Source organism: Ceratotherium simum, chromosome 32 (genome assembly GCF_057802395.1).
Source record: "Ceratotherium simum simum isolate JZ-2026a chromosome 32, ASM5780239v1, whole genome shotgun sequence".
Classification (NCBI taxonomy): Eukaryota; Metazoa; Chordata; class Mammalia; order Perissodactyla; family Rhinocerotidae; genus Ceratotherium; species Ceratotherium simum.
This window is the reverse complement of record NC_141931.1, coordinates 22,143,505-22,152,500: the sequence shown is the minus strand read 5'-3', so window position 1 is coordinate 22,152,500 and position 8,996 is coordinate 22,143,505. Positions and strand designations below refer to the sequence as shown.

Below are 8,996 nucleotides of genomic sequence, written 5' to 3'. Positions count from 1 at the left end.
TTTATTTTTTCTATTGTTTCTCTTGCCCGGTCAGATGTGGTGTTTGAAAAGATGTTGCTAAGACCGATGTCGAAGAGCGTACTGCCTATGTTTTCTTCTAGAACTTTCACAGTTTCAGGTCTTACATTCAAGTCTTTAATCCATTTGGAGTTAATTTTTGTGTATGGTGTAAGGTAAGGGTCTACTTTCATCTTTTTGCATATGGCTATCCAGTTTTCCCAACACCATTTGTTGAAGAGACTTTCTTTTCCCCATTGTATGTTCTTGGCTCCTTTGTCAAAGATTAGCTGTCCATAGATGTGTGGGTTTATTTCTGGGCTTTCGATTCTATTCCATTGATCTGTGTGTCTGTTTTTGTGCCAGTACCATGCTGTTTTGGTTACTATAGCTTTGTAGTATATTTTGAAATCAGGGAGTGTGATACCTCCAACTTTGTTCTTTTTTCTCAGGATTCCTTTAGCTATTCGGGGTCTTTTGTTGTTCCATATAAATTTTAGGATTCTTTGTTCTATTTCTGTGAAAAATGTTGTTGGAACTTTGATAGGGATTGCATTGAATCTATAGATGGCTTTAGGAAGTATGGACATCTTAACTATGTTAATTCTTCCAATCCAAGAGCACGGAATATCTTTCCATTTCTTTGTGTCTTCTTCAATTTCTTTCAGAAATGTTTTATAGTTTTCGGTGTACAGATCTTTCACCTCTTTGGTTAAGTTTATTCCTAGGTATTTTATTCTTTTTGTTGCAATTGTAAATGGGATGGTATTCTTAATTTCTCTTTCTGCTACTTCGTTGTTAGTGTACAGAAATGCAACTGATTTTTGTATGTTGATTTTGTATCCTGCAACTTTACCATATTCGTTTATTACTTCTAAAAGTTTTCTGGTGGATTCTTTAGGGTATTCTATATATAAAATCATGTCATCTGCAAATAGTGACAGTTTCACTTCTTCCTTTCCAATTTGGATCCCTTTTATTTCTTTCTCTTGCCTGATTGCTCTGGCTAGGACTTCCAATACTATGTTAAATAGGAGTGGTGACAGTGGGCATCCTTGTCTGGTTCCTGTTCTTAAAGGGATAGCTTTCAGTTTTTCACCATTGAGGATGATATTAGCTGTGGGTTTCTCATATATGGTCTTTATTATGTTGAGGTACTTTCCTTCTATACCCATTTTATTCAGAGTTTTTATCATAAATGGATGCTGGATCTTGTCAAATGCTTTCTCTGCATCTATTGAGATGATCATGTGATTTTTGTTCTTCATTTTATTAATGTGGTGTATTACGTTGATTGATTTGCGAATGTTAAACCATCCCTGCATCCCTGGAATAAATGCCACTTGATCATGGTGTATAATCTTTTTAACGTATTGTTGTATGCGATTTGCTAGTATTTTGTTGAGGATTTTCGCATCGATGTTCATCAGTGATATTGGCCTGTAATTTTCTTTTTTTGTGTTGTCCTTGTCTGGTTTTGGTATCAGGGTAATGTCAGCTTCGTAGAATGAGTTAGGAGCTTCCCCCCATCCTGAATTTTTTGGAATAGTTTGAGAAGGATAGGTATTAAGTCTTCTTTGAATGTTTGGTAGAATTCACCAGGGAAGCCATCTGGTCCTGGACTTTTATTTTTGGGGAGGTTTGTGATTACTGTTTCGATCTCCTTACTGGTGATTGGTCTATTCAAATTCTCTACTTCTTCTTGATCCAGTTTTGGAAGGTTGTATGATTCTAAGAATTTATCCATTTCTTCCAGATTGTCGAATTGGTTGGCATATAGTTTTTCATAGTATTCTCTTATAATCTTTTGTATTTCTGAGGTGTCTGTTGTAACCTCTCCTCTTTCATTTCTGATTTTACTTATTTGTGCCTTCTCTCTTTTTTCTTGGTGAGTCTAGCTAAAGGTTTGTCAATTTTGTTGATCTTTTCAAAGAACCAGCTCTTGGTTTTATTAATTTTTCTATTGTTTTTTGGTCTCTATTTCATTTATTTCTGCTCTGATTTTTATTATTTCCCTTCTTCTACTGATTTTGGGCTTTGTTTGTTCTTCTTTTTCCAGTTCCTTTAGGTTCATTGTTAGATTGTTTATTTGAGATTTTTCTTGTTTGTTGAGATAGGCCTGTATTGCTATAAACTTCCCTCTTAGAACCACTTTTGCTGTATCCCATAAATTCTGGCATGTCGTATTTTCATTTTCATTTGTCTCCAGGTATTTTTTGATTTCTTCTTTGATTTCTTCGTTAACCCAGTCATTGTTCAGTAGCATTTTGTTTAATCTCCATGTATTTGTGGCTTTTCTGATTTTCTTCCTATAGTTGATTTCTAGTTTCATACCGTTGTGGTCAGAAAAGATGCTTGGTATAATTTCAATCTTCTTAAATTTATGGAGACTTGTTTTGTGGCCTAATATGTGATCAATCCTGGAGAATGTTCCATGTGCATTTGAAAAGAACGTGTATTCTTCGGTTTTTGGATGGAATGCTCTGTATATATCTACTAGGTCCATCTGTTCTAGTGTGTCGTTTAAGGCCAATGTTTCCTTATTGATCTTCTGTTTGGATGATCTATCCGTTGGTGTAAGTGGAGTGTTAAAGTCCCCTACTATTATTGTGTTACTGTCTATTTCTGTTTTTATGTCTATTAATAATTGCTTTATATATTTAGGTGCACCTACATTGGGTGCGTAAATATTTACAAGTGTTATATCCTCTTGTTGGATTGTTCCCTTGATCGTTATGTAATGCCCTTCTTTGTCTCGTTTTACAGTTTTTGTTTTAAAGTCTATTTTGTCTGATATGAGTACTGCTACCCCAGCTTTCTTTTCATTGCCATTTGCGTGGAGTATCTTTTTCCATCCCTTCACTTTCAGTTTGTGAGTGTCTTTAGGTCTGAAGTGTGTCTCTTGTATGCAGCATATATATGGGTCTTGTTTTTTTATCCAGTCAGCCACCCTATGCCTTTTAATTGGAGCATTTAGTCCATTGACGTTTAAAGTAGCTATTGATAAGTATGTACTTACTGCCATTTTTAACTTTTTTTTTTTTTTTCTCAGTGTTTTAGTAGTCCTTCTCTGTTCCTTACTTCTTCTATACAGAATTGATGGTCACTGTAGTTTGACCTCTGTCTGAAAGCTGTACTCTTTAACTACCCTCCTCCCTCCTTTTATGTTTTTGATATCATATCCAACCTCTTTTTTGTGCATTTGTATCCATTACGTTCTAATCGTGGAAATAAATAATTTTTCCTATTTGTGGTCTTCTCTTTTCCCCTTAAATCAGTCCCTTTAACATTTCTTGTAACACTGGTTTCTTGGTGACAAACTCCTTTAATTTTTGCTTATCTGGGAAAATTTTGATCTCTCCTTCCATTTTGAACGATAACCTTGCTGGGTAGAGTATTCTTGGCTGTAAGTTTTTTCCTTTTAGCACTTTAAATATATCGTGCCATTCTCTTCTAGCCTGTAAGGTTTCTGCTGAGAAGTCAGCTGATAGCCTTATGGGGTTTCCTTTGTATGTAACTTGACATTCTCTTGCGGCTTTTAGGATTCTCTCTTTATCTTTAATTCTGGACATTTTGATTATGATGTGTCTTGGTGTGGGCCTCTTTGGGTTTATCTTGTTTGGGGCTCTCTGTGCCTCCTGTACCTGGATGTCTGTTTCCTTCCTTAGGTTAGGGAAGTTTTCATCTATTATTTCTTGAAATAGATTCTCTGCCCCCTTGTCTCGCTCTTCTCCTTCCGGGACACCTATAACACGGATGTTAGTGCGCTTGATGTTGTCCCAGAGGTCCCTTAGACTGTCCTCACTCTTTTTAATTCTTTTCTCTTTTACCTGTTCACCTTGGGTAATTTCTTCTAGTCTTTCTTCCAGCTCACAGATCCATTCTTCTGTATCCTCTACTCTGCTTTTGAGTCCCTCTAATGAATTTTTCATTTCCAGTATTGTATTCTTCATTTCTGATTGGTTCTTTTTTATATCTTCCATTTCTTTGTTGACATTCTCACTGAGTTCATCTATTCTTCTCCCCAGATCAGTGAGCATCCTTAACACTCTTAGTTTGAACTCTCTGTCGGGTAGGTTGCTCATTTCTGTTTCACTTAGTTCCTTTTCTGGGGTTTTGTCCTGTTCCCTTACTTGGAATGTATTCTTTTGCCTCCTCATTTTGCCTCTTTCCCTGTGCTTGTGTCTATGTATTAGGTAGGTCAGCTACGTCTCCTGCTCTTGGATAGGTGACCTTATGTAAGTGATGCCTTAGGAGGCTTCCAGTGTGCTTCCCTCAGTTCTCAATGTTCCAGGGGTGGCCCCTATGTGGGCTACGTGTGTCCTTCTATTGTGGCCTGTTAGCTCTCCCTATAGGCACCCAGGGAGGCTGAGTTATGCTCCTGGCCAGCTGTTGTAATGCTCAGCTCCTTGTAGTTGTTGTGGGCCCTTCAGTCTCTTTATCAGGTGGGGGGAGCCCCAGCACAGTTGGCTGCAAGTTCTAATACCACATTTGTGTTGCAGTATTTCTTTTAACTGAGTAGGCCCCCACTGTGGCAGGTTGTTCGGCTCAGGGTCTTACAATTGCTGTAAGCCTCTAGCCTATTAGGTCTCTTGTCAGCTCTCTGAGGATTGCAGCTGGGTGGGGCTGGCCTCAGGCACAGGAGCACCCAATTGTTTCAGGCTTTGGAAGGTGGGGCAAACCTCCTATGTGGGTCTTTGAGAAGCACAAGTCTTCTGCAGCTGACAAGCCCTGTTGCCCACAGGTCCACACACACAGTCAACACAGTCCTGCCCCGTGTGAGCGCCCCGACCTCCCCAAGCGGACCCAGTCTCTCCACGGCGGGAGCCCCACACACTCCGCCACCACCCCACACTCTCCACCCGCTCCTTGTGCACACCCTGCCCCGCTCAAGTCAGCTCAGTTGCCAGGCTGCAGAGAATCCAGTCACCAATCTATGCAGGCCCACACGTTGCCTGAGGGCTTGTTGTTGGGTGGGGCCAGTCTCTAGGGTGGGCCGCCTGCCCTGGCTGATCTGGATTAAATCGGTGCTCTAGCGGGTGGAGCAGACCCTGGGCTAGCAGGTCTCAGGGAGAACTCCAATGGCGTCTGTGTCAGTACGCTCACACCAGGCCACAACAGTGGCCGCCGCCAATGTCCCAGTCCCTGGAGAGGTCTCACCCCTCACCGAGATGCACTCAGGGCCTATTAGGTGAGTCTCTTGTCACCGAAGCACTGTGCACCTTTCTTTCTGGTGATTTTAGGATGCTTTCTGGAACGGGTGAGTTTGTGCGTGGGCCCTTTAAGAGCCAGTTTTAGTTTCTTTGTGAACCGGGTTTTCTGGGGGTGCTACCCAATGCTTTAGTAGCAGGCACAGTCAGATATTATGCCGCTGGTCTCGATTGTGCTGGGTCCACAAAATACCCACAGCGGGGGCGCTCCCCGGCTCAGGACCCCCCGCCTCCAGGGAGGCTGCGTACCTGTGAGCTGCTCCCGGCGGCCGTGACGCTGGCGGCTTGTGAAGGCGGCGTTTTTCCTCTCCGGAAGGGAGTCTCTGCCTCTTCCACCTCAGTTAGGATTGTCCGTTGTTGCAGGAGTTCCTCTTATCCAGTTTTCAGTTCTGTCTCAGGGGTAATTTTTCCACGAGTAGTTGTAAATTGGCTGTGTCCACGGGAGGAGGTGAGTTCAGAGTCTGCCTACACCGCCATCTTGACTCCGCCGCCCCTAGAAAAGGTTTTTTATTATGAACAATTTCAGACTTATGGAAAAGTCAAGAGAAAGTGTAATAAACTACCACATACACATCACCCAGCTTTAACAATGATCGATGGATAATGTATCAATTACCACGGCCAATTTCGTATCCTCCACGGGTCCCCACTCCTCCCCACCTCCTAGATGATTCTGAAGCGAATCCCAGAGTCACCTCATTAGAACAAAAGACACTCCCATCACCCAGGAAATTCCAATGACTTAGGAGACCTTGTCAGGAACTGGGGTCAATGACCAAACCTCAGAACAGAAGATGCTCCTAGTGTTCCTAACACTTAGGAAATGACAAGAGTCTCAGGAGCTCTGCCAGCAACAAGGCAGAGACCAATATGTAGGTTTTCTGTTCTCTCACAACTTTCCCTCCTCGGTCTCACTCTCCCACTCCTGCCCCCTGGGATCACTTTCCTAATTAAACAGCCTGGCTGCAAGCCTGGGGCCCAGGCTCACTGTCTGGGGAAGTCTGGGCTGAGAGGCCAGCCCAGGAGAGGGCCAAAGGGAGTTCCAAGGAGGATGACAGAGCGCAGCCCCAGGGTGACGGCGGGGCAGGAGGCCTGGAGAGTAACCAGCCCGGGGAGAAGGAGGATGGAGCCTCAGGAGGGGGTGTCCACGAGGTAAGTTGAATCTCAGAGACTTGACATGGGACATGACTGGCCTTGTGGAAAGTTGTCCTGAGAGGCGAGGGGGAGGGAACTGGAACAGCACGTCCCTATTGAGGCTGAATCAGAATTCCTTGTTTAGTGAATCACCACTGCCAAAGGGCAATGGGAAGGGGCAGTGATGTGCTCCTGGGGTGAACACAACTCCATAGAAGGGAAATTTGGTAACACAGATCAACACCCTTAAAAAATGGCCATACTCTGTACCCTCAGGAAAGAATCAGAAATTGAGAACAAACTTGATGAAAAACTGTGAACCAGAGTGTTATTCATACCAGCATTAAAAAAACAAAAAGCAGTATTGCTTTGAGTCCAACACAAGTGCAGTAATTCCAGTGCCTCTGCTGGAAGGAACATCATGCGGCCACAGAGTGGTACGCTCGATGCCAGGTGGGAGGACAGGAGCGGAAAACAGGTGAGATCTGATTTCAGCCTATAGTTTGGTTACAAGTATTGCACCACTCTTAATTTCTCAGTTGTGGTGAATATGGTGGGGTAAGGGGTTAATATGAGGGGAAGCTGCGTGAAGGAGATAGGGCGCTATAGAGCAACTCTTCTGTAAATCTAGAATCATCTCAAAATAAAAAGTTGTTTTAAGTGATATGTGTCTGTACTAGGGTTCTCCAGAGAACCAGAACCAATAGGATAAATAGATAAATAGATGATTGATAGATAGATATCTCTAGAAAGAGATTTATTATAAGGAGTTGGCTCCTGCAATTATGGAGACTGAGAAGTCCCACGATCTGCAGTTGACATGCTGGAGACCCAAGAAAGCCAGTGGTGTAGTTCAAAGGCCTGGGAGCCAGAGAGCCAATGGTGTAGACTCCAGGCCAAGTCTGAAGGCCTGAGAACCAGGAGATCGCTGTCCGGCTCACACAGTCAGGTAGAGGGAGAGTGAGTGAATCCTCCCTTCCTCCACCTTTTTGTTCTAGTCAGCCCTCAACAGATTAGGTGATGCCCACCCACATTGTGGGGGGCCATCTGCTTCACTCAGTCCACCAATTCAAATGATAATCTCTTCCAGAAACACCCGCACAGACACACCCAGAAATAATGTTGAACCAGCTCTCTGGGCATCATGTGATCTAGTCAAGTGGACACATACAATGAACCATCACAGTATCTATGTGGGTATTTGCACAGTCTGGAAAGATACACTCAAAATGGATCATGGTGTTTGCCTCCAAGGAGAACAATGGGGAAGCGGGGTCAGGGTGAGAGGGAGACTTACTTTTGTACTGAATACCCTTTTGTACTGGTCCAGTCTTTTTAACATGTACACATAGTACTACATTAAAAAAATTAGAAGTGCTTTCCCCACCCCCCAGAGAGGGGTCTACACAGCGTTGTTCTGGGTTCCTGTCGTAACTTGAAGGGAAACTTTCAGAATGTCTGGAGCCCCGCATGCCCAGCAAATGCAGGAGGATGTCCTCACACTCCGTGCAGCAGGGGCCCACTTGGGTGGCGCCAACCTTGACCTCCAAATGGGACAGTACGTCTACATAAGGAAGAGTGATGGCGTCTACATTGTAAAGCTGAAGAGAACCTGGGAGAAGCTTCTGCTGGCAGCTTGGCCGATGCCAGTGTCACATTCTCCAGGAACAATGGCCAGAGAGCTGTGCTGAAAATTGCTGCTGCCACTGGAGCCTCTCCTACTGCCGGCTGCTTCCCTTCTGGAAACTTCGCTGACCAGATCCAGGCAGCCTTCCAGGAGCTGTGACTTCTGGTGGTTACTGACCCCAGGGCTGACCACCAGCCTCTCACGGAGGCGTCTTATGTTAACCTGCCCACCACTGCTCTGTGTCACACTCTCTCCTCTGGCTACGTAGACACCACCATCCCGTGCAACCACAAGGGAGCTCACTCAGCGAGTCTGATGTGGTGGGTGCTGGCTCAGAAGTTCAGTGCACGCGTGGCACCATCTCCCGTGAACACCCACAGGAGGTCACACCTGATCTCTGTTTCTACAGGGATCCTGAAGAGATGGGAAAGGAAGAGCAGGCTGCTGCTAAAAAGCCTGTGACCTCGGGGCCGGCTCCGTGGCTTAGCGGTTAAGTGAGCGTGCTCTGATGCTGGCGGCCCGGGTTCGCATCCCGGGCATGCCCCAAGGCACCACTTCTCCGTCCAACGGGAGGCCGAGTCCCACGTACAGCAACTAGAAGGATGTGAACCTATGACATACAACTATCTACTGGGGCTTTGGGGGGAAAAATGAATAAATAAAATCTTTAAAAAAAAAAAAAAAAAAAAAAAGCCTGTGACCAAGGAGGAAATTCAGGTTGGATGGGCTGCTCCGGCCCACACCGAGGTCCCAGACTGTCTAAGGCACAGGTGCCCTCTGAGCCTGTCCAGCAATTCCCTCCTGAGGACTGGGGCCCTCCGCCTGCCACTGAAGCCTGGCCCGCAGCTCCCACCGCTCAGGCCCCCGAATGGGTAGGAACAACCACTGAGTGACCCGTCTTGAGCTGTTCTTCCACAGACTCTTAAACAGAAAATGGAAATCAGGATGATGGAAAAGAAATCGCTTCATAAAAATTAACAAGTTAAAATTAATAGTCACGGGCACACAGAATGTGCTCTCTGGGAGAC

At 44.5% G+C, this 8,996-nt stretch overlaps 1 pseudogene; it reads left to right on the top strand.

The window, feature by feature from the left end:
• The first annotated feature begins 5,608 nt into the window (after positions 1-5,608).
• Positions 5,609-8,650, top strand: LOC147912982 (small ribosomal subunit protein uS2 pseudogene; annotated as a pseudogene).
• The last annotated feature ends 346 nt before the right edge of the window (positions 8,651-8,996 follow it).